At 43.0% G+C, this 26686-nt stretch overlaps 1 protein-coding gene across 3 annotated transcripts in view; it reads right to left on the reverse strand.

Annotated features, from left to right (window-relative positions):
* FURIN (furin, paired basic amino acid cleaving enzyme) overlaps window positions 1-26686 on the reverse strand; it is a 297012-nt gene that overhangs the window by 154439 nt on the left and 115887 nt on the right. The window contains exon 1 of one of the 3 annotated variants that reach the window (XM_077263563.1): window positions 1015-1135. The exons of the other annotated variants lie outside the window; for them this stretch is intronic. The gene's annotated coding sequence lies outside the window, so the exon portion shown is untranslated. Of the gene's footprint in view, window positions 1-1014; window positions 1136-26686 lie in introns of those variants that run through there. 3 annotated transcript variants of the gene reach the window in all.

Consider the following 26686-nt stretch of genomic DNA (forward strand, 5'->3'; position numbering starts at 1 on the left):
TTTGTGCAGACACTGGTTTATGCCTCAGGCTGGATATATGATGTCCAATTCCACTTGCAATACAAAATGGATCAATCACAGAACCAGTGGTTTCGCCACTTCCCCAGAATACCTCAGTAGCCGTGTTATTCAACAATACAATACCAGGATGCATGTTGCTTATGCTACTGTAAGCATCTTTAGTAACCTAATTGTACTACTATAGCCTGCAGCCTCTCCCATTGAGCACATCTGGGATGTTATTGGTCGGCAAATGGAAAGGAGCTGGCAGCAGTGGATCTTGATGATTTGAACAATTAAATTCAGTGTGGCAGAACAATACTCGGGCAACCATTAACAACACAAGACACTCATATCAGATACTGAATAAATCAAGAGATTTGGAAAATGTAGTTCCTATTTGTCATCATTTGCATACCATTAACATGTCTATCCATACAGTGATTTTGATAATTCCACAACTTCTTTCTTGGTGTTGAGGAGTGCATACGAGAGTGTACTATATCTGTTATATACAGTTATAACATTTTTTCATGATAAATATATCCAACACGAAAAATGTATAACTGTATATAGCCGAGGCGCAGCTCCATTGTTTGATATCATACTGAAACTAAGATACTTTCAGATTTTGCCTGGAGTTAGACCTGAAAGTGGAGAACCACTTTCATCTGCTTCTGCATTCACAGGTCAAGTAAAAAAAAAAGTGGTATCCTTCAGATGCCTCCAGCTTAGGGATGCGAGTACCTGCAAAGGAGCTTGAGATGTGATGCAGAATACCAATATACACGTATACCTGTGCGGGACCTTACCCTGCCTGCCAGAACAGAAGCAGTTTTTGGGCACTGATATCGCGCCATGTTTATCAGATTAGTGAGTACAACTCTTGGCACCCAAACTGAGTAAAAGTTGCCTTGGCGCTTTTTTGCTTACCAGCCATAGTGTCTTACATTTCCTAGTGGCTGTGTGTGGTATTGCAGCTCACTCTTAGAATACACTGAAAAAATCACCAACCTGTTCTAGTCAACAAGTTAGAGGGACTGTCAGCACAGAATGACTGTTCAAACCAAGTCCCGCCACTGGGAGCATCATGGTGGGGGTCAGCCATTTATACACACACACACACACACACACACACACACACACACACACACATCTTTCCACCAGCTCTATCTCCAACCCCCTCTGATTGACTGCTGTGACATCATAGAGCCAGAGAAGGATGGAGATAGATGGAAATCAAGCAGGTGGGAAGGTGTATATAAATGATTGGTCCCTCCGTGAAGCACAGAGGGCCTGAACAGTCATTCTGTGCTGACAAGAATCAATTTAACTCTAGGATTACACCATGTTTGGCACCTTTTGGCTCTAGGTTCTAATAAAATACATTATTGGATGGGTCTTTGAAAGACAGGCAATTACCGTAATTGGGTTTAAAAATCTCCTTTTATTTTATTGAGAGAAGTGTTTGTTCACAAGTAGTGCGGCTATGGTCTACGATAAAGATTGGATTACACTTTCAAAAGGGTCAGGAAACACTGTACATTTCATGCAAAATGTAAAGTCATTGTATCTACATTTCCTACACATCTTCTGAAGGATACATGAGGATGTATTCATTGGGGATAATGTGGGTAATTAGGGAAATCCTATAGTATGAGAAACCAGAAGTGGCCAATTATGTGGTCACACAATTACAATCCATGGTGCCCACATCAAACAGTTTAATAGACCATTAATGGAAAACAAACAATTTATTAATAAATATTCTTAAAAAACCACCAACCTGTGGTTACACCAAAAAAAACACAACAAACACTGTGAAAAACTAGTGTGGGGAACTGTGCATACCCTGTTTTACGTCTATGCTGAGAACTGCCTAGCAGCGTTGGCTGTCCCTGGGATACCCTAATGTATCCATTGGGCCCCTCTACCCACACATTGATAAGCTGAAGGTCCCCTGAGGGATAAACATAGACCAATCCTATAACTAGGGAGTCCTATACCCCACACCGTGAATTAAAAACAAAACAGAGAACATGAAAAAGGCTGTTGACGGCAACTGCGAGATGGCTTAGCCTATTTTCTCCACGTAGGAGTGATATTAAAGCGGCTTTCTAATAAATAATTCCCCAAGACGGCAACAAAGCTTTGATACCATTCAATAACCGTGGGAAACAAACTATAGCCAATGTCTTACTCTCACATTCCGTCAGGAATGTCATACATTAATAAAGACAAGATTTATACTTATCGCAATGTAAAATGCCGTCCGCCTTATGCCTGTATAGCCTCAACGCGTTTCGCCTCTCTGGCTCATCAGGAGGCTCGATTCAATGCCATGCGTCTCGATGCTTTATGATACCATCCCAACAGATAGATTAGGGTATCCCAGGGACCGCCAACGCGGAGCGGGGGCGCCAATACGCATCCCATAGGGCGCCAACCCCCGCAGCTAGGCAGTTCTCAGCATAGACGTAAAACAGGGTATGCACAGTTCCCCACACTAGTTTTTCACGGTGTGTTTGTTGTGTTTTTTTCGGTGTAACCACAGGTTGGTGGTTTTTTAAGAATATTTATTAATAAATTGTTTGTTTTCTTTTAAGTACTATATGATTATCACTAAAATTCTACTTAAATACTATTGATCCGAACTGATAAAAGTAAGACCATTAATGGAATAAATCCATGTGAGAAGTTGACTTTAGCTTTTATACTAGCACTGACTGCAAATGAGATCTGCCGATAAGTGTTACAACCCATATAATACATAGATTTACATCAATCCCATCACTGTCGCTTTACTACGCAGAAGCCAAAAAGGTAAAGGACTTTACTGAAAGAAGCCAGCAATCTGCTTGTGGTTTCCTTTAAAAGGCATTTTAAATGTCTCACAATTTCTACCAATATGGCACACGCATCAAAAAGGAGTTTGATGGGGTCAACAGATCTTTAAAAAAAAAATAAAGAAGTGTACAGGGTTTTAGTAAAGAAGGATAAATAAACTCACATTCTCACAAAGTAGAAAATTACCAGCACACACGTTAGGACTTGTGGGTTTTCAGAGCCATAATGACCTTCCAGGTCATGAATTTTACTATAGTTTTGCAGAAGATATTGTTTGCAATGAAGATAAATTAAGTCTATGGCAAATGCAAACATTTCCTGATTTGTAAATGGTTTTCTTACGCTCCATAGCATCTGTGGGTTCATCCCTTAACACAGCTTTTATGCATGTATCAGAATTAGGCCGGTTTCACACTGTTTGACCCCATGTTGAGTCTCCACAAGAGCTTTTATCTGAAGTCTGTCTGAAGGTCCAAAAAAAGAAAAAAAAAATATTCAGAGAAAACTCACTTGGCTTAACAACTAGTCTGAAAAAATGGACGGCACTAAAATGCCATGCATTTGTGCAGTGTTTTTTTATCCAGACCCATGCACTTCAATGGGTGAGTAATGACTGCAAATTAGATGCGAGCAGGGCACGACATAGATCAGAGCAGGGCACGACATAGATCAGAGCAGGGCACGACATAGATCAGAGCAGGGCACGACATAGATCAGAGCAGGGCACGACATAGATCAGAGCAGGGCACGACATAGATCTGAGCAGGGCACGACATAGATCTGAGCAGGGCACGACATAGATCAGAGCAGGGCACGACATAGATCAGAGCAGGGCACGACATAGATCAGAGCAGGGCACGACATAGATCAGAGCAGGGCACGACATAGATCAGAGCAGGGCACGACATAGATCAGAGCAGGGCACGACATAGATCTGAGCAGGGCACGACATAGATCTGAGCAGGGCACGACATAGATCTGAGCAGGGCACGACATAGATCTGAGCAGGGCACGACATAGATCTGAGCAGGGCACGACATAGATCTGAGCAGGGCACGACATAGATCTGAGCAGGGCACGACATAGATCTGAGCAGGGCACGACATAGATCTGAGCAGGGCACGACATAGATCTGAGCAGGGCACGACATAGATCTGAGCAGGGCACGACATAGATCTGAGCAGGGCACGACATAGATCTGAGCAGGGCACGACATAGATCAGAGCAGGGCACGACATAGATCAGAGCAGGGCACGACATAGATCAGAGCAGGGCACGACATAGATCTGAGCAGGGCACGACATAGATCTGAGCAGGGCACGACATAGATCTGAGCAGGGCACGACATAGATCTGAGCAGGGCACGACATAGATCTGAGCAGGGCACGACATAGATCTGAGCAGGGCACGACATAGATCTGAGCAGGGCACGACATAGATCTGAGCAGGGCACGACATAGATCTGAGCAGGGCACAAAATAGATCTGAGCAGGGCACAAAATAGATCTGAGCAGGACATGACATTCAAAAGTCAGCATTCTGTCACAATACAAGTATGAAGCACTGAATAAGGCCATACTGGCTTTTCTTTTTTGTTCTATTTCTTTTAATGTCTTTCAGAAACAATTCAGCCGTTATTTAAAAATGGATAGGTCTCTGAAGGTACTTGAATAAACTTTCCTGATCGTGTAACTTGAGCTGAAACACAAGACCCCGTTAACTTACAAACCTGTGAACCCCACCAGCACCAGAGATTTATAATTTATAGGTCTTTTTGCGTTGCTTATGTTGCAATCTACAGCCCATTTGATCACCAATTTGAAGAACCGACTACAGTGCCATTCCTGTAGAATATTAAAAAAAAACAAAAACAACAACACCAAAAAACATTGACGTTGCAGATCTCCAGTACAGACCAATGAATCACAGAGTAAGAGGACAGGGGTATTGCTTTAGCTTTTAGAGAGCAGAAAATAAAGTCACGTTGCCTAACATTTGAATCACAGCAAGAAGAACAGCCACAAACGTTGCCTATGTTGATAAATCTATTGTCAGCATACATATGGCACCACGGGGAGAGCCTTACACAACAGCAAACGGCCATTAGCAACAGTCATGTCTCCATACTTCACACGCAAAGTAAGACAAACCTGGAAATTACACAGCTCGTGATTAGGCAAGATGGAAATGAGGAATAAATCAAGAGATCTCCAGTTCTGCAGTTTAAAAAGATTTGTGGCCGTGTTCGCACAATTTAGCTTAATGCCAACCGCATCCACATTAGCAGAGCAGCTCCATGGGAGCACAGCACAGCACTTATTTCTATCTGAAAGTGCTCATTAGCAGCCATGCTCTTTCTGGGTGACAGAAGCAGGGGTTAACTGCCCCACATACTGCTGTTTTGCAGCCATTTCATCTTCAGCAACAGAAGCTATTTTCATTTCCATTGGGTTTATCCTCGTTTCTTCTATTATTCAGTTTGTGAAAGGCTCCAAATGGCAACAGACCTAATCTACAAGGGTTAACCAGCTTAAAGAACTACATAAAACTGTAATAACTAATCAAGTAAAAAGCTCCAGTCAGTTCTTGCAGCTGTCTATAAGGACAATGTAGTGGGGTGGGGGGGAACATACATAGGACCAACCCTCTACTCAAGAGCCGAGAGGAAATATTAACAGCCAGGAAAAAGGATCCGCTCAGGCTTCTGGCCCTTTGTGCGATGCCTTCTACAATCATACACCGCCATCATCACATTAGTTCAACCCACAACCAAGATCGGTAAACATCCAACAGCCGACTCAGACACTCAACAGGGGCCACAATCTGGATGGATCCCATGACATCCCTCCACCGCAGGGGCCCAATCTATAAGAAGGCACTACTATGCTCTCCTGTCCCAGAAAATAAAAGATATGCTGATGTGCTCGGTGAATGGACGTCTAAACATTCAAGTGGGAGAATGTCTAAGCACAAATTCAGTTAAATGGCACAGACAGGGGGAGTTAGCCTTAATCTGGCATTGAAGGGACTTTTATAATTTGGGGGACGTTCATGGGAAAAAGCTTAAAATGCTACATGGGTTCAGAGTTAAAATGTTGGTAAGTATGCAAACACCATAGCGGACTTCAAAAAAATACTGCAGAACTACACAAGAATATAAAATAAATAAATATAAAAAAAAAACGGATGACTATATATTACTTGTGAGCTCGGCAGTCCTGGGACTAGACGTCCGGATGATAAATGTATCAATAACTGCGTCACTGGGTTTATTGTATACCAGATGATGACAGCTACAATGTTGCCGCTCCTCTATCATGTATTGTTACATTGTGCACTTGTTTACTTGCAGTCGAACGTCAGCTCCACCAGAAAATGTTCAGTTTTGTTCATCATTTCACTTATGTCCTTCAGGTGATATATCTATTGTGCAGTAGAATCCATCAGTCTATTTCTCTACAAAAAGATTATATTTTAGGAAAACCCCCACATATCCAGGCACATGGCAGCTCCAGATTTTGTTAAGGGGGAGGTCACCACTTTATGCTTATTTTACCAAATGTGTTGGGGACATGATTGTGACGATTACTAATATTTCCTTGTTAAGGAGGCTTCAGATGTCCATAATAAATTGAAATAGAAGAAGCCATCACGCTTGGGTCAAGAGATGTGTGGCCGGCCTGTGCATTGCGATCTGACATCCCATGTAAAAGGTTTTTCAATTTGTGAAGGCGGATGAAAAACACTTCACATGCAAAAGCCATTTGTCCAAATGGAAGATGGTGATGACCTGGTCTGGTCAAATACTTATTCATCAGCAGTCATACTGTGGTCAGGAGAGCTGTGCAGTAAGTGAGGAAAGTGACTAACAAGTGCAGAAGAAAAACCTGAAATACTTATATATTAGTAAGTGCCACAAAATAAGGTCTCCATTACATTTATTGTTTGAAATAATGAAATAATCATTAACAATGAGACAAAATCTTCCTTCCAAGTATAGGCACTAGTGATGAGCGAATATACTCGTTACTCGAGATTTCCCGAGCACGCTCGGGTGACCTCCGAGTATTTTTTAGTGCTCAGAGATTTAGTTTTTTTTGCCGCAGCTGGATGATTTACAGCTACTAGCCTGCTTCATTACATGTGGGGATTCCCTAGCAACCAGGCAACCCCCACATGTACTTATGCTGGCTAATAGCTGTAAATCATTCAGCTGAGGCGATAAAAACTAAATCTCCGAGCACTAAAAAATACTTGGAGGACACCCGAGCGTGCTCGGGAAATCTCTAGTAACAAGTATATTCGCTCATCACTAATAGGCACATAATCCTGTCCGACAATCTAGTAACCCCAGCACAAGTGTCCACACAATACATTTTGTTCATAACATTTTTTTCTATCCAGTTGAGGGAAGTTAAGAGTCTAACCACCCCGCCATACACAGACTCATTTCAGCCTACCCCGCTGATAACTACAAGTTCAGCCTGACAGTCTAATGTATATGGGAACAATTGATTTGTCGGGACTGTTGAAGGGGTTTTCCCACAAAATAAAAGTTGATTTTAATCAATAGATCTTGGAATAATTACTTAATCCTAAATACAATTAGTGCATACCACTTCAGCCAATATATGTATAAACACAACCTGGACGCACACAAACCTCAAGGACAAAGTAGATTGTTGAAAATTTATTTTAATCAATAGATCTGGGAATAATAATAATTTCCACAATTGGATGTGTTTAAATAAAATCTTCCTGTGCTGAGAACCTTATAAATGTGCTTTTGATGTGTGCTGTGTAATGTCTGTGTCTGACCGTACATGAACATGGTCTGATCATACCACATCTCCTGGGCAGGGGAGGAAGAAAGTATACAGACAAAACAGCAAGGGATCACAGCTGATTGTTTAAAAACAGGCAGGAAAATGTTCTACCTCACAAAAACAATGTGTTACTTCAAAGAAAGAATCAGCTGTGATCCTCTGCTGTCCTGTCTGTATACTCTTTCTTCCTCCCCTGCCCAGAAGCTGTGGCATGATCAGATCATATTCCTGCATGGTCAGACACAGCCATTACACAGTACACAGCAGGGGCACATCTATAAGATCTCAGCACAGGAACATTTTTATTAAACACATCCAATTGTGGAAATTATTATTATTCCCAGATCTATTGATGAAAATAAATTTTCAACAATATACTTTGTCCTTGATATTTGAGTGCATCCAGGTTGTGTTTATACATATACTAGATGGTGGCCCGATTCTAACGCATCGGGTATTCTAGAATATGCATGTCCACGTAGTATATTGCACAGCCCACGTAGTATATTGCCCAGTGACGTAGTATACAGCACAGAGCCACGTAGTATATTGCACAGCGACGTAGTATACAGCAGAGTCACGTAGTATATTGCCCAGCCACGTAGTATATTGCCCAGCCACGTAGTACGGTATATTGCCCAGCCACGTAGTATATTGCCCAGTTACGTACTATACAGCAGAGCCACGTAGTATATTGCACAGTGATGTAGTATACAGCACAGAGCCACGTAGTATATTGCACAGCGACGTAGTATACAGCACAGAGCCACGTAGTATATTGCCCTGTCGTGTAGTATATTGTCCAGCTACGTAGTATATTGCCCAGCCACGTATGTCACAGGTTAAAAAATAAAAAATAAACATATACCTTTCGAGGGCCCCTTGTAGTTCTGTCGCCTGTGTTCGGTGCAGGCGGCAGCTTCTGGTCCCAGGGTGTGATGACGTTGCGGTCACATGACCGTAACATCATTGCAGGTCCTTCTCGCGCAGGACATGTGATGACGTCGCAGTCACATGACCGTGACGTCATGGAAGGTCCTTCTCGCATACCATCCTTGCCACCGGAACGTGCCGCTTGCATGGAGCGGTCACCGGAGCGTCGCAAGGAGCGGGAAAGGCGGCGGAAGGTGAGTATAATGATTTTTTTTTTTTATTATTTTTAACATTAGATGTTTTACTATTGACGCTGCATAGGCAGCATCAATAGTAAAAACTTGGTGGCAGGGTTAATAGCGGCGGTAACGGAGTGAGTTACCCGCGGCATAACGCGGTCCGTTACCGCTGGCATTAACCCTGTGTGAGCCGTGACTGCGGGGAGTATGGAGCGGGCGCCGGGCAGTGACTGCAGGGGAGTAGGGAGGGACTAATCGGTCTGTGGCCGTCGCTGATTGGTCGCAGCAGCCATGACAGGCAGCTGGCGAGACCAATCAGCGACTTGGATTCCATGACAGCCAGAGGCCGTGACCAATGAATATCCGTGACAGACAGAAGGACAGACAGACGGAAGTACCCCTTAGACAATTATATAGTAGATTGGCTGAAGTGGTATGCACGAATTCTATTTAGGATTGATTAATTATTCCAAGATCTATTGAGTAACATTAACTTTTGTTTGTGGGGAAGCCCCTTTAAGCATCGTACTGACAATCCTTTTATCTTTCCAAAGTCGCCGCCAGAGATGTCTGGCAGCAGCTTTCTGATAAAGAATACAGAAGCACTTGGTGCCCCTGCATATGGTAGAGAGGTCAGCTGCTTTGATACGTCAGTTTTTTGTTGTCAGGCACAGTCCGGCGAATTTTGAAAAAACAAACAAACAAAAAAAAAAACGGATCAGTCGGAAATTGTAAAAAACTGATGAGAAGAAAGAAAAAAAAAGAAAGAAAGAAAAAAAAGACTCCAGAATGGAAAATGCATGATTTGTTTAAAAAAATGGAATCCGTTGCCGGATTCTATCATTTGACCTCATGTTTCACCAGTTTTTCGCCAGATCCGTAGCTGTCCGTTTTTTCAACAGACAAAAAAAAAAGTTCCTAGGTACGTTTTCTCCGGAAAATGGATTTTCTACGGATCCGGCAAAAAAACGGGTGAAATGTGAGGCCATCCGTCGCAATCTGGCGCTAATACAAGTCTATGTGAAAAAAACGGATGTGGCGGCAACTTTTGCCGGACACGTTTTTTAAAAATTCGCCGGATTGTGCCTGACGGCAAAAAGCTGATGTGTGAAAGCAGTCTTAGTAGCCAAACAAAATAGAGAACCATTGTTCAGCCAACAGCCGTTTAATTTGTATGATGCGGGAGGTTTAAGGGGCATTATACAAGTGAACATAAAAACAAAAAAAGGGCTGACTGTCAAGTGAAAATAAATGAAAATGAAAATAAATTCTATGGTTTTTTAGATTGCTTGTTTTTCACTATTCCTTGGTCTTGCCTTATTACAGCTAATATACGCCCGTTTACCCAACGGGATGTATCACTCAATGTCCTACTTATAAAAGATCTAGGCAACTCTGGACGATCACTTTCAGCTCATACAACAGCTGTAGATATTCACAGTCTCCAATGACTGAAATCTAGACCACAATTATATATTATTGTGGTCTAGTTTTCAGTCATTGACGACTGAATATCTACAGCTGTTGTATAAGCTGAGAAAGTGATAGTCTATATATAGATTTTTAATTTTTAATTTTTTCTTTGACGATAATAACCCCCTATAAAAGGCCTCAAGGAGACTAAATCCTTCAATATATTCACATTTGATAAAAATCTCCAACGAGCTGCATATGCCTCATACGTGGCGCTTGTAGATGTCCTTGCACATTAACTACTCCAGTCAGGCACTACTACGCGCACTGTGAATGGTGATGGGACAAGCAGTAAATCATCTCCTGCTCTCAGATGTAAAACATCTCATTAGCCATGCTGCGTAAATGAAGTCTCCTCCCGACGCTGTGCCAGGAAAGTTTGACAGTTTTCTGAGGCTACTAAAACATCGCGCAACTTCAAAATCAAAAGAGAAAAAGCACAAAGCTGCAAAATCTTACAAGCTCATCAGAAATGTGCGTGGCTCACAGATTGCTGCCAGCTATAAATTAAATAAAAAGGGACAGTCTGAATGAGAACCCATTATGTGGCTTCTTCTAGGAAATGTATGCGAATTCGGGCACAAAGCGGAACCCATTGGTCACACTGACAAAAAGAGCCAAGTGCAGGCTTCAAAATGGCAGTTATAGAAACTTGATTCCAGCTCACCCAGTTGCTCTATGCTCATCCTCCTGGGCCTCAGACACTTGGCCTGGCCTCACATCAAGGATGAAAGTCCTAGGGCAGTCGAAATGCGTCGACTGGGTCATGTCGACCATGTAAATTTTTCTTTTGTATGCACCATATTTTCTTTTGAAAAATAAAAATAAAAAGGAAAATCCAGTCCTGTTGAGCTGGACTCCAATTTTTTCAATTATCTTTTAAATGGCAGGCAAGGTTTGGCTTCATTTAAAGAGAATCTGCCAGCAGGTTTTAGCTATTTAATCATAGGGCAGAATGAAGCAGGGGCCGAGACAATGATTTCAGCGATTGTCATTTATTAGGCTGTGTGCTGTTTCAACACAATGAGGGATCAGGAGATTAACCCTGTAAGACCACAGCTCACGTGCATCATGGTCCAACTTTGCACCAAGCACAGATTAGGAGCTAAATAACAATTTACAATGTACACAGAAAGCTGCTAATCAGGAGTGTGGGCAGGGTTAGCTTACTCAGCTCTGCTACATGCTATATCTAAAAACTCTGATTGTATTACAACTGCTGAACCCAGTAAATTAAGTGATACATCACTGGAATCAGTGTCTCACCAGGATTTTGCTGCCTCATCTGAGAGCAGCATGATGTAGAGAAAAAGAAAGGAAAGAAAAAAAAAAAAGAACAGTTCTAGAACTTTGGAACATCACCCTGCTGATCTTGATGGCTCGCCAAGTACTGAAGGGTCTATGGGAAAGACTGCAAACAAGGCTACAGCCATTGAACAGCTGCAGATGTTCGTTTTAATGGTTCATGATATTACCCAGTCTGTGGGTTACATAAAGAGGGTAGGGATTTGGGGAAGGAGGGATAGAAGGAGTGCTATTGTAAATTAAAAACAAAGCACATATTTCACATTTCCAGCAGCTGGACATCTCTGGGGTAACACTGTCTGACAGACAGAGGGGAGACGCTTTTTGTTTTATAAAGATTTTAATTAAATCCGGTCTTCGGTAATGCGGCTTGGGCATCCTGACTATTTTCTTGGAAGGAAAAAAAAAAAAGATCTTTATTTACCTCAGGATGCAAAAGGCAGCGAGGCAGAACGGAGAGTAATTCTGTCTGAAATGAGGATGAGATTGGATGTTCAAATTGAGCCAGGGCGTCTCTTTCTCTTCGATTATGGAGCCCGATGCAGGGACATGCGGGTTGAGATGTTACACTATGAAATCTAGCATTAAGCAGAGTTAATAGCATGGTACAAATTTGTCATCCTTCACGGGATTTATCCAACTCATTTCAGAGCGCAATGGGGGGAGCAGCGGAGGGCAGAGGTGCACAATGTGACTAGTGCTCGCTATTTAAAAGCCACAATTATTTACCAATTACACAGGCTGCAATAACGCAAGAACAAGTCAAGGACGTGTATTAAAATGTTAAAAATTATATATCCCACTGTTGAGAAAATCCTATTCACCTCTCCGCAGCGTGAAACAATGCAGTTCTGAAGCCGTGATTGTGCGCACAGTCTTGACGCATAGTGCCCTCTCTTTTTGCGCACCTTTCAGTTTTGATAGACGGATTAGGGCCAGAAATCATGCAAAAGCTGATAAGAAATCGAATGGGAGGTTATTGATGTGAACAGATTTAAGCCGGTTGTCAGATTTGTATGGACGTATCAAATGGTCCAATATTATAGGGGGGAAAAGAAGAGACCGTCCAGCTATGAGATTTCATTTATAGGATGCAATCTGCAGCGCTGGATTATGTGGATGACAAGGCGGCAGTCCATCTCCCCGCCTGACCTCCAGCTTACCTCACCTTCCTCTGCCAGCAACAATCACTTGTGGCCCCAATGTCATTTTCTTATTAATACAATTTCATGCTAAGCCTGGGGCATCTGCTGCTATGAAGTGCAGGGATGGTAGTCATCCTGAAATATACCTAGCCACCCAGTCACATGTGTGGCCACAATGGCACAGTGATGAGCGCAGCTATAGAAATAAATGCTATTACACGCTCTCGAGGTGCAGGCCTGCTCGCCACAGCAGCTGATGGCCAATTTCGGTGAAAATCTGTCTAAAAGGAGGACGTCTACCACTAGAAATGAAGCATTCAGACTGAAAGCCTAGCAACTGACTGGTGTTAATCCTTCCTTCATGGCAGAGCAATGTGCTGCTGAGCACTCCGGGACAGTAATTCCCTGCTAACATGTGCTACGCAGAAAACCAATTTACAGATTGCCTTGGGAGACCAAACTCCCCCTTGGAGAACGGTTTTCCTTTACGCCAAGTTCGGCCACATTTGCAGCTTGTAGGGTTCTGCTAATAAGGGCTGCTGGTTACGAGGACGCTTCCTCTACTTCGGAAGCCGGAGAAGGGCAGACCTCACATTTTTATATCACTTTAATAACATTATTTTTACAGTTCCAACATATTCCGCAGCACTTCTCAATCAGCAGGGACATGTACAGGCAACGGTTCAGCATTACAGGAGGCGCCGGGCCCTCCTCACAAGAGAGAGGATTCTTCGAGCACTGCCCTTATTCAGGTTCTCTAGATATATTGACTAAGGGCTCGTGCACACGGCCGATCATATTGGACGAGTGTTATCTGTGGTTTCCACTGACAGAATATGATCATTACGAGGTTTATGGGGCTTTGTCCAACTTTTTCCTGAAACAGTGGTCTGAGGGGGGGGGGGGGAAATCAACAATGCAGGTCAACGGGTCTGAGAAAAATATCAGACCGCACTAATGATTTTCACGGACTGACAGAATGGTGGGTGAAGACATGTTTATTTTTTTCCCCCCTCTCCACTTCCAAAAAAACCTGATGCTACTCAGACCAAACTTTGATCAGTCTAATTGGACGTTTATCTTCTCGGATGGAGAGAATACGGTTGTGTGCACCTACTGATATGGACTGGGTTTACTAGGATAATAGGATCAATAAATAAGCATTAAAAAAAAATGGCAGAATGAATATTTAACAAATACGTACACATCCATACAGAGGCGCTGTAGCAGAGCAAGATGTGTACATCATGAACAAATACGTCCCCTAGCAGCAAAACGACTGACCATTATTACCGTCATGACATCCAGCGGCCTTTGTGGTGGCCAGATATCAGAGGAATGTGGACTCAGCCAGCCATTAACGGGATAGATAGATAGATAGATAGATAGATAGATAGATAGATAGATAGATAGATAGATAGATAGATAGATAGATAGATAGATAGATAGATACAAGAGCAACCAGGTACAATTAACAAAAGTATGTTTTATTGAAAGTTCAAAAATGTACCAAGTAACCACAAATCACCACACAAAATACAATAAAATGAAACATACACAGAAAGAAAACAGGAGAGCCAAGGGGCTACTAATTGCAACTGCCCGATTAGAGGATTATGGATAATTATGCACAAAGTGCTTGTGCAATAGTATATAGCGGTGGCAAGAAAACCCCTTTCACAAAAGATGTCAGAAAAACTGCATCCAATTGAAATTCTAAAGGGAGAGAGAGAGGACTTACCGCAGGCAGAAGCAAGAGGACTCCAAGTCGGGTGTTAGATGACCCCTGGCCTGGGGTCCTCTTGCTTCTGCCTGCGGTAAGTCCTCTCTCCCTTTAGGATTTCAATTGGATGCAGTTATTCTGACATCTTTTGTGAAAGGGATTTTCTTGCCACCGCTATATATTATTGCACAAGCACTTTAGATGATTATGGATAATTATGCACAATCGGGCAGTTGTAAATAGTGGCCCCTTGGCTCTTCTGTTTTCTTTCTGAGTATGTTTCATTTTATTGTATTTTGTGTGGTGATTTGTGGTTACTTGGTACATTTTTGAACTTCCAATAAAACATACTTTTATTAATTGTACCTAGTTGCTCTTGTTTCTCTCTCTCTCTCTCTATAACTTTTGACTGGGTACCTATTTTCTATCCTCGATGGGTTATTTATAGCCCTATTAATGACATAAATATGTCACTGAGGTACATGTGTCTATTAATATTTATGGAGGTATCCTGACTCGCCAACATGTCAGACAAAAGAAGGATCTGGCTTACGGAATTTCAACCTGACCAGGTCATTGTTCTAGGAGAGGAACCGATGCCAGAAGTGTCGGTGTCATGGGCTTTCAACATGGTGGCGGAGAAAGCCGCTGTGAGGTACCGCTGGCCGCAGCTTATCTGCTGAGCTTCATCTCCCTGACATCATCTGGTAGGGCAGGGGTGGGAGACTGCTATACTCATTAGATATTGGCGGGTTTGGCTGACTTTAATGTGTACGGGGGCCTTAAGATGTCCAAGCACGACACACCCTGCTATATATTTGCATTCAAGATTACAACTCAGAAATGAGTCATCACATTTTACAACAGGGAAAAATAAACATCATGCAGGAAATATTACCAATTACACCCAGCCAAAATAAATGTACGAGCTAATTACAGTACGGTAATGTAGATGAGTGGAGAAGAAGGGGGGAAACATTACAATAGTTACAGACACCAAATATGCAGGAGTTTTCACAGGAGCAGAACTTCCATTGTAAGTTTTCTATTGATTTTGGCAATGACGTTTGTTGACAAATAAAAAAATGGCTTAAATTATAGCAAAAAAAAATGTCTATAGGTTTTCGGACATTTCTAAACTCCATCTAATTAAACGGATTGGGGGATGAGCTGCAATACCACAGATAACCTGTGCACAGTTGTGGTGCTGTATGGCTAATCCTGGACAATCCCTTTAACATTTTCTCCTAACAGGTCCCCTATAACCAATCCTTCCAGCTATAATTAGCATGTAGCACATGCCCTGGTGATAATGTATCAAACTTGTGCTTCTTGCAACAGATCATGATATCCATTTTATTACCTTATACAGATAAATCATAACAAAACTACAGTGTAAATCTAGCGAGCCCACAGCGAGCCAGGCAATGTAAACTGGATCTCTCAACGCTTTTCTTCCATCTGTGATATTAATCCTCAAGCAGATGATGTATTGCACAGCCTTGAATACAAAGGTTTCTAATTCTGAATAACTGCTTGGAAAACAGCATACAGTCATTTACACAAAGTGTCCAGAGAATCTGCGGTATTGTACTGCAGCTGCATTGTGGAGCGGGATAATAAATAAGTCTGAACCCGAAGAAGAAATACAAAGGGAAATAATAAAGTAACAAACGACAGACGTGAGCAATTCTGCTCCTTAGTTGGTAAGCGCTGAGCTGTACAAACATTACTAACTGGTTGGTTATTTCACAAACTGACTACTTCAAATTAAAAACCAATGTAAGAAATTATATATACGGTATATTATATATATAATATATAGACACAGCGCTAGGATCACACATTAGGATCTACAACTTCATTGGTGCTGGGATAGATGTACACAGGGATAGTCTTTTAATGGTGGGGGTTTTCTGGCTTTAGTTTATCCAAGTTTGCAGGCGAGTGATCACAAGTATGTGATTTGCATACATGCTGTCATATGCTGACTACATGGGCACGCTCTCACTCAATGCAGGTGTATTATACTTTTATTGAGCAAGGCTGGACACGTCTAGTCAGATTGTGGCCAAAAGTATGTGCCTGCTACCGGAGCTGGCACAGGAAAATCCTTACAGCACACAGTGTGTGTGATGTGAAGGTTCACAAGTCTGCAGTCTGTACCCCAAGGCCAAGCCCTTTAAAGGGAACCTGTCACCCCCCCACCCCCCCTAGTCGTTTCAAACTAAAAGAGCCACCTTGTGCAGCAGTAATGCTGCATTCTGACAAGGTGGCTCTTTTAGTTCTGGGTGCTGTAACTTGAGAAATAATCAGTTTTATAATTTGTCTGAAATACCTGCTCCTCAGTCAAGTGGGCTGGAGTTTCCCCCCTGCTTCAGACAGCACACTGCTGTCACTCACATCTTCTTGGCGCCGCCTCCTCCTCACCGCTGTTTTCAAAAGTAGCCGGCGCCTGCGCTCTTTTCCCCTGCCTGGTGCAGGCGCAGTGAGCGCTGCCCGTCTTTCCTCATATGCAGTCTCGGTGACTGCGCCTGTGCGGCCGCCCCGCAATGTGAATAAATCATAAGTCACTGCGGGGCTGGGAATCACCGAGACTGCATATGAGGAAAGACGGCGCAGGCGCCGGCTATTTTTGAAAACAGCGCTGAGGAGGCGGTGCCCGGCGCCAAGATGTGAGTGACAGCAGTGTGCTGTCTGAAGCAGGGGGGGAAACGCCGGCCCACTTGACTGAGGACCAGGTATTTCAGACAAATTATAAAACTGATTATTTCTCTAGTTACAGCACCCAGAACTAAAAGAGCCACCTTGTCAGAATGCAGCATTACTGCTGCACAAGGTGGCTCTTTTAGTTTGAAACGACTTAGGGGGGGGGGGGGGGGTGACAGGTTCTCTTTAAGGTCTCCCATACACAGACTAACATTGGGTGAACCTGCCAATATTGACACATTTGGCTGCCAGTCTCATGTTTATTGGAGCCCCTCCGACATATGATTGTCATGGGGAAAGAAGGAGCAATCATGTTCGATTAAGGACTGCTGATTGCGGATCTTGAGATAAATCACCACCAGAGATTTATAATGCTTTGCTTATATATACACACACACACACACACACACACACACACACACACACACACCATATTCCACGGCGCTTTACAGACATCATTCATCACTGTCCCTATTGGGGCTCACAATCTAAATTCCCTATCAGTATATCTATTTAATAGAGGGTTTTCTCCATAGAAACAGGTCAACAAACATTAACAAAATATTCTCAGAATTGCAAGTTATTCCCTAGTAACAAAGGAGGGGGGGGGGTCAACTTCTGGGACCCCTAATTGAACCTGGAACCCAAGAACCTAGCTCTATAGAGGCCCACCTTGAATGGAGCAAAGGTGTGCACGCTTTATCGTCTATGCTATAGGACTCCTAGAGAAAGGAGAGCACTGTGCCATTTCCTGCTGTACTATAAAGAAAAAGTGCTGGTCGAACGAGCGCACCTCCTCTCGCTGATCTCAAGATCTGGGCACCTATTCTCAGAATAAAGAGAGAATCACTTTCAGTTCTTAGAATAACCCTTAAGGGTATGTGCACACGTTACGGATTCTTGTGCAAATTTTTCCACGCAGATTCCGAAAAATCGGCAGGTAAAACGCCCTGCATTTACCTGCGGATTTACCGCAGTTTTGATTTCACCTGCGATTTTCAATTATGGAACAGGTGTAAAACGCTGCGGAATCAGCACTAAATTGACATGCTGCGGAAAATAAACTGCAGCGTTTCAGCGCGGTATTTTCCGCACCATGTGCACTGCGGATTTGGTTTTCCATACATTTACATGGTACTGTACAACGCATGGAAAACAGCCGCGAATCTGCAGCGTCAAATTCCGCAACCTGTGCACATAGCCTTAATGTATTTTTTTGAATTTACGACATAAGAGTCACATATTCCACATCATGCTGGTTATCCAGCACTCCCCGATTATCATAACACATTCATGCAGACAGAAATACGGACAAGTGTAAAGATACTATTTTTAATACGGAATTAGTGAACTGATGCATACTGCAACAAACAATGAAATAAGTAGACTGGCTGCCTGGGTTTCATCTAAAGCAGATGAGGGCATCAGACATAATGAAATGCTATTTTCTTTACAGCTTAGCCACAGCATGCGATCGCATGGAGGGATTTTTGTTGAATTAGGCTACTTTCACACTAGCGTTTTTTGCAATCCATCGCAATGTGTCGTTTGGCCGAAAAAACGCATCCTGCAAAAGTGCTTGCAGCATGCGTTTTTTCCCCATACACTAACATTAAGCGACGTATTGCGACGGATTGACACACGTCGCAACCATCGTGCGACGGTTGCGCCGTGTTGTGGCGGACCGTCGGCACAAAAAACGCTACATGTAACGTTTTTTTGCAGCCGACGGTCCGCTTTTTCCGACCGCGCATGCGCGGCCGGAACTCCGCCCCCACCTCCCCGCACCTCACAATGGGGCGGCGGATGCGCTGGAAAAATGCATCCGCTGCCCCCGTTGTGTGGCGCAGAGAACGCTAGCGTCGGTAACCTCGGCCCGACGCACCGCGACGGGCCGAGCCCGACGCTAGTGTGAAAGTAGCCTAAGGCTGTACGTGTCACTCCACCATCTCCTGTGCACGTAGAAATCGGGGTAACAAGATCTAAGATTACCTGTATATACTAGTTTTATACTCTGGGTTTCATCGGGACCTGATCTGGGGAATCTACAGCCACAACACATCTCTTTTGTGGGGAAAACTGATGTCAGTCATACTTTGCAAAGCGGTAAACATATCGGAAAAATTATTATAGAATGATACACCCACTCTTACACCAACCGACTATGAGGAAGGAGCGGCAATGTTCAAATAATAAGGTTGTAAAGTAATGACTTAAAGGGAATCTGTCAGCAGGCTTTTCTTACCTCATCTGAGAACAGCCTAATGTAGGACAAGAGAAGCTGAATCCAATGATGTATCACTTAGATTAATGGGTGCAGCCATTCTCACACAGTGTTTTTTGAATGAAGCAGAGCTGAGGAAGCTAACCCCACCCACACCACAGCGGTCTCTACCCACACCACAGCGGTCTCTACCCACACCAGCCTCTCCATACACAATGTCCATAGACAGTGAAGTGACCATCACATGAGAAGACGTTGCCGGACCAGGAGGCCGGAGCAGCTGTGTCCAGCAATAAAAAGCTTTTGGTGCTAAAACAATCATCACAAACAAAACCACAGCGCTTGATAAGGCTGGGTTCACACTAGCGTTCGGCAGGGCTGCAGATGGCAGCCTCCTTCCTCCGTTAAGCCCTGCCCACTGCCAAGCCTCTTTCAGCTTCGCCTACGTCTGCATGCGTCCTGCATACCGTCTTTAACATTGGGTACGCAGGGCATGCGGATGTATGCGGATGCCTCAGCATGCGTCGTACGCAACATGTTGCATTTTGTTGCAGTCAGCGCAGCATCAAAACATCGCATACAGAGGCATCCGCATACATCCGCATGGCCTGTGTACCCAATGTTAAAGATAGGGTATGCAGGACGCATGCAGATGTAGGCGGAGCTGAAGGAAGAGGTGCGGCAGTGGGCGGGGCTTAACGGAGGAAGAAAGATTTCATCCGCAGCCCTGCCAAACGCTAGTGTGAAACCAGCCTAAGGCAGGCATTGCTGAAATCTGTATTTTAACCCCCACAGCATGTGGTCTTCAGATTACAAAGCAAAAACCCCAAAACCTGCTGACTTATTCCCATTAAGACTACGTTCACACTGTGACCGAAAAGCACAGCAGCCCTGCTGTAGTCTTTCCACTGCTCATCTACATAATCACTTAATTTTGCAGGTAAACAGCCATTTCATAAGTAAGGGTACCGTCACACAGTGCAATTTTGATCGCTACGACGGTACGATTCGTGACGTTCTAGCGATATCGTTACGATATCGCAGTGTCTGACACGCAGCAGCGATCAGGGATCCTGCTGAGAATCGTACGTCGTAGCAGATCGTTTGGAACTTTCTTTCGTCGCTTGATCACCCGCTGACATCGCTGGATCGTTGTGTGTGACAGCGATCCAGCGATGCGTTCGCTGGTAACCAGGGTAAACATCGGGTAACTAAGCGCAGGGCCGCGCTTAGTAACCTGATGTTTACCGTGGTTACCAGAGTAAAAGTAAAAAAAAACAAACCGTACATGCTCACCATCTGATGTCCGTCCGGTCCCTTGCCGTCCGCTTCCCGCTCTGTCTGCCGGCCGGAAAGTGAGAGCAGATCACAGCGGTGACGTCACCGCTGCACTCTGCTCTCACTGTACGGCCGGATCTGTCAGAGCAGGAAGCGGACGGCAAGGGACCGGACGGACATCAGATGGTGAGCATGTACGTTTTTTTTTTTTTTACTTTTACGCTGGTAACCACGGTAAACATCGGGTTACTAAGCGCGGCCCTGCGCTTAGTAACCCGATGTTTACCCTGGTTACCCGGGGACTTCGGCATCGCTCCAGCGCCGTGATTGCAACGTGTGACCGCAGTCTACGACGCTGGAGCGATAATCATACGATCGCTGCGACGTCACGGATCGTGCCGTCGTAGCGATCAAAATTGCACTGTGTGACGGTACCCTTAGACCGCTCGGCCGATTGCAGGTGAAACAGTAGATGTCTTGCATGATAAAATGTACAGGGAAACAATGGAAAACCAGCAGCGGCACAGAACTGCTGAGGTTTTTGGTTGTAGTGTGACCATTGTGCGTGAGCGCAACATTAGTGGTGTTCGCTGGCCAAAACCTTTATGACAGATCCACAAGAGACGTGATAAATGTATGATCGATGGGCCCGATTGGAGGGACCACCACTGTTCCAATGGCCCCTGTGTGAATGGAGTGGCAGTGAGCATATGCGACCCTTGCTCCATTACTCTATAGTCCTCAGGATTATGGGACAACCTTTGTAATGTGTCGATCGAAAGTTATAACTGGAAATAGCAATTAAGATGAGGAACTGAAATTAAAAAAACAAGGAATACAAAGTCATTATGAAACAAATGTGACAAATGTTTCTGAAACAGGAAAATAAGTTAATAGGCTGAAGGAAAAAAACTTCTTAAAATGAATTGGCACAAGCAATGATCTGTTGTGGGGATTCTGAGGAATATTTCACATTAAAGCACAAAATGTTGTACTGAGGTTAGAAAACTTTTATTGTGTTGGTTTACTCTAACTACGGCTCCTCCAACATCACACACACACACACACACACAACACCTTTTCTAAGACTTCTCCGTGGGTCTACAATGAAGATGATACAGACTTGCAAGATGAAGTTTAGCAGGCATGTCAATAACCATGATCACTCCAGTGAACTGATCTCCACCACCGATCTTAAGTTACCAACTGGCCTGTGCTTAGGTGATAAGGTCTCATCGGAAAATCCTTTTAAAAAGTCCAATAAAACTTAGAGCACCACTTCATGACATGAATAGTATGGATGCCAAATGTGAATGCCTACAGAACTTATTTAGGGGCCATTTAAAGGATAACAATTTCCTAGAGTAGCGGCAATACAACAAAAAACAAATAGGAAAATGAGAGCTGTGGATTTACAGCCCTATAAATGTCAGCTCTACGGATAGACAGACATATTTCTCATCTTCAGAGGTGATGTAAAGTCTACAGACATCACGTTTTCCGTTGCTGAGGATGTGAACAATGAACTCTCAATTTTCGCTACCAAAAGACAAAAAGTTTGCAGAAATTCTAAGAAATCCAAGATAGGTGTTCTTTCAGACGTCAGTGTCACCGGTGAACTCACAGAGCTTGAACTCACTGACTTTTCCTCATGGTGCTAGGGTTACCGCAGTTCAGGGGCCCGACTGGGAACACAGCCTCAGTTACCCGCAGTAACCTGGATGAGGTCACTGCTGGTCACTGATGCTGAACTCGCAGAAGCTCATTCACCAGTGGTTCTCAGCCTAGATGGTCGCATCTTGGTACCGTCCAGGTTTATGACCAGACATGGATTATGGTGTGGGACAGAACGACGGACAGGTGAGGGATATGGTTGTTTTTTTATTTTTGTTTCATTACAGGAGACAAGGGCTTCAACAGAATGGGTGTTATACTCACGTAACTGTGTATGTTATTTTTAAGTAGAAATGGAAAAGTGTGTTTTGTTTTTATTTCAAATAAAGGACTTTATTCTGGGTGTGTGCTTATTTACAATATAACTATAGGATTAATAATGGATAGGTGTTTTATAGATGCCTATTAATTACTAAGCCTTGAGCTTGATGTCACCAGACAATTCAAAAGGTGACATCAACCCCACTTGCCACTGCTACTGGGCAAGTGAAAAGAGCCAGGAAAAGTGCCAGAATTGGCACATCTAATAGATGCGCCTTTTCTGGGGTGGCTGCCATTTTTAGGCTGGAGAGGGCCAATATCCATGGCCCCTTACCAGCCCCAGCTGTCTGCTTTAGCTTGGCTTGGCTGGATGGGACCACAAGCAGTTTTTTTCTTATTTAAATAATTTAAAAAATATGGCATGGGGAGCCCTCTATTCTTGATAACCAGCCTTGCAAAGCTGACGGTTGAAGGTTGCAGCCAGGGGACAATGATGTGAGCTGTCTTCAGCACCGGCGCCAAGGAACAGCATGAACAATACCGTTGGTTCTCAGGTACCTGTTCGTGTGATACCGATGCGGCACACAGTTGCCATTTATTTTACTGCTCTGTACAGGATACTGCAGAAGACTACAATAGGTATACAGACATATACTGATCTGATGGAGGACGACACTACCTTCTTTTTGGTCTCCGGATTAATGAGGTGGGGCTGGGGTCTTTGGTATACGTTTTAAAGGAACCTCCAGCTTGTGTTTCAAATGCAACCTATCACGCTCAAATTCATATCACAAACTACATGCACTATTAGTTATTTTCGATCTGAAAAAGTTGTACCCACTTTGAAAATCCATGTCGGAATGTGTATGCAATCACTGCCCACCCAGCCTGACAGTTGCAGCTTGTACTCGTCAGCGTGAGACCTCAGCTGAAGGGACACTGAGGAGCTGCCAATTAGGCTAGGTGGATGGAAACCAAGTTTAAACATTATACAGCCTGACAAATTTTCAAAATACTTGCACCAGCATCATCAGGCACAAGACCTGTTTGATATACCGTGAGAGATCCACTTCAAATGAGTGGCATGTCACTTGCGGATTCCTATTCAGTAGCTAACTGCTGTGGACTAATATTATGCCATAGGTAACACTATAAAAGTATGCCGGGCTTTTCAAACAATCCAGTAATAAAGCACAATAGAATGGATACTTCCTCCACACTTAGTTCTACGTAATTCAAAACCTCACCATTACCCAAGTCACTATAAACAGGAAATATAATACCACACAAAATAAAATAAGCTTCCAAATTTCACAGAAATCGCCATGTTTGCTCCACTGCATAACAATTCATCACAAATAAGGGTCCATTTATACAGACCGACTGGCGGCACAATTCGACAACAGATCGGATAACTTTTTACATGAACGGCGGTTATTTGAATGCCTGAAAAAATATTTAGAATTGAGAGTCCTCAGTGGTTGATACCTTTTAATGGCTAACTGAAAAGATGGTAACAAATTGCAAGCTTTCCAGACTACTCAGGTCTCTTCATCAAGCACAGACTAAAGCAAATTCTGAAGAATCACATATTTATACACAACACAGCACATAACTGTTATTATGGGAGAGTGATAAGTGATAAACAGTTGCGTCCATAAATATTGGAAAGTTCCTAGATTAGGAGTGAATGTTTTATTGTCCTCTGATTGGGGTTGGTTCTGTTGTGATGACCCCACAAGGTCTGAAGGGCAAATTCCTTAATTGATGTAAAAAGACATAAATCCATGCGACATTCATTCCTGCACTAAGTGTGTCAAAGGTCGTCATAAGTTTATACTCCGAGATTCTCCTGTCTTTCTGAGATTTGAAGTTACCTTTCAATACAAGAAATTTCAGGTCCATGGTGCCATGATCAGGCATATAAAAATGTATTGCCACAGGTATATCCATTCTTTTTTCTTTTATTGTATGGCGGTGAGAATTTATCCTTGTTCCCAGTTTCTACCTTGTCTCCCCAACATACAGACCCCCAGATGGACACTTAAAACAAATAATTAGGTACACCACATTAGAAGTGACGCAGCTGAAAGTACCTGGTATCTTGTAGTCCTGATGTGAATTGGGGATCTTTATCTTGTCCCGTGGTCATTATAAATGGACAGGTTTTACATTTTTTTCTGGTTGCAAGGAAATGTTCCTGCAGCTGTTGGAGAGGACAGGGAGCTTCTGACAATGATGCTTCTTAGATTTGGGGGCTGCCTAAAACATAGTAGTGGGGGGGTCTGGAAAAATGGATTGTAGTAAAGGTTGTAGTTTCCATGCAGCTCCCCTTAGCACCTCCAGATTTGGATTGTAGGTATCTACTAGAGGTACCTGGTTATTTTCTTCTTTAGCTTTGTAATGTAGCAGGTGATTCCTTGATATTCTGGTAGCTCTTGTGATCTGGTTTTCAATCGTTTTTGGATGGTAGCCCTGATTCAAAAAGGTCTTTGGAACTTTCCAATATTTATGGACACAACTGTTTATCACTCTCCCATAATGACAGTTTTGTGCTGTGTTGTGTATAAATATGTGATTCTTCAGAATTTCTTTTAGTCTTTGCCTGATGAAGAGACCTGTGTAGTCTCGAAAGCTTGCAATTTGTTACCATCTTTTCAGTTAGCCATTAAAAAGGTATCAACCACTGAGGACTCTCAATTCTAAATATTTTTCTATCTACTGGCTAACACGGTACCAAGATATTTATCTTTCCTGTATTGAATGTCCGACGGCAGATCAAAGTAAATGATGGGCACGGAGCGATCAGTACTGGATGCCAATATCACTAGTACATCTGTACGCTCCGTCACGATTATCTTGCAGTGTAAATGCCCCTTAAGAGGGATGAGTAGCTTTATTTCACTGTAGCAAAGTAACAAAACCGATTACATTTTATCAGCACACTAACTCCTCCAAGAAGAATAGAACAGTGTGTGTATATATAATTATATACATAGACCGTGTGCTCTAGCACAGATTATAGCGCAATCAATCACCATTGACCCCTTTTAGGCTTTTTGAACAAAACCTTTTTTTTCTAGTTTTTCACATTCTCACATTTAAGGAGGTATAGTACTTTTAATTTTATTTTTTTGTCAGTGGTGACATTTTGGATACATATAACGTATTACCCAACTTATTACCATAACTCTTTAAAAAGGGACTGTCAGCAGAGAATGACTGTTCAAACTAAGTCCCGTCACTCGGTTCTTCACGGTGGGGCCAATCATTTATACACACCTCCCACCTGCTAGTTTTCCCTCAATCTCTACCCCTCCATTTGATGACAGCTCTGGCTTCATAGAGCCAGAGAATGGGGAGATAGATGGAAGATAAGCAGGTGGGAAGGTGTATATAAATGATTGGCCGCCATGAAGCAGCGAGCTCCTGTACTTTGTAACACAGAATGACTGTTCAAAGCGAGTCTCTTTCAGGGTAAGTTCACACAGGGTGTTTTTTGTGCTGTTTTTTTAATGCTAATTTTCAGCTGCTTTTTACAGTACCAGCAAAGTCTATGAGATTTCAGAAATCTCATGCACACATTGTTTTTTTTGCATGATCAGTATTTTGTGCTTTGTTGAGTTTTTTTGGACATAGAGCATGTCACTTTCAGCGTTTTTTTCAGCGTTTTTCACCCATTGACTTGAATGGGTGTTGAAAAAATGCAGCAAGAATGCAGGTATTATTATTTGATGCGTTTTTGCTGCTGAAAATTCAAGGACATTAGCATGGACAAAGAAAAAAAAAACGCAGCAAAAATGCACCAAAACCTGAGTTTTTGACGCGGCTTCTTTCCTGCCAAGAAGATGCAGAAAAAAAAGCAGCAAAAACAACTTGTGTAAACTTACCCTAAGGGGGAATTAGAGACAAAGCAAAGCGGCATTTCTTTTGTTATTTTGGTTTTATGTTGTCAATCTTATGGTATTCAAATGCTGCACAAATAAGGTGGGTTTGTGGGTCAGTGCGATTATGGCAATGCTGAATTTACATAGCATTCACGTTTTACTACTTTTGTACATTAAATATATTGGAGGGGGAATTCTTTCTATGCATGTATATTTTGAGAG

The sequence above is a fragment of the Ranitomeya variabilis genome, chromosome 5, assembly GCF_051348905.1.
Source record: "Ranitomeya variabilis isolate aRanVar5 chromosome 5, aRanVar5.hap1, whole genome shotgun sequence".
NCBI classification, from domain to species: domain Eukaryota; kingdom Metazoa; phylum Chordata; class Amphibia; order Anura; family Dendrobatidae; genus Ranitomeya; species Ranitomeya variabilis.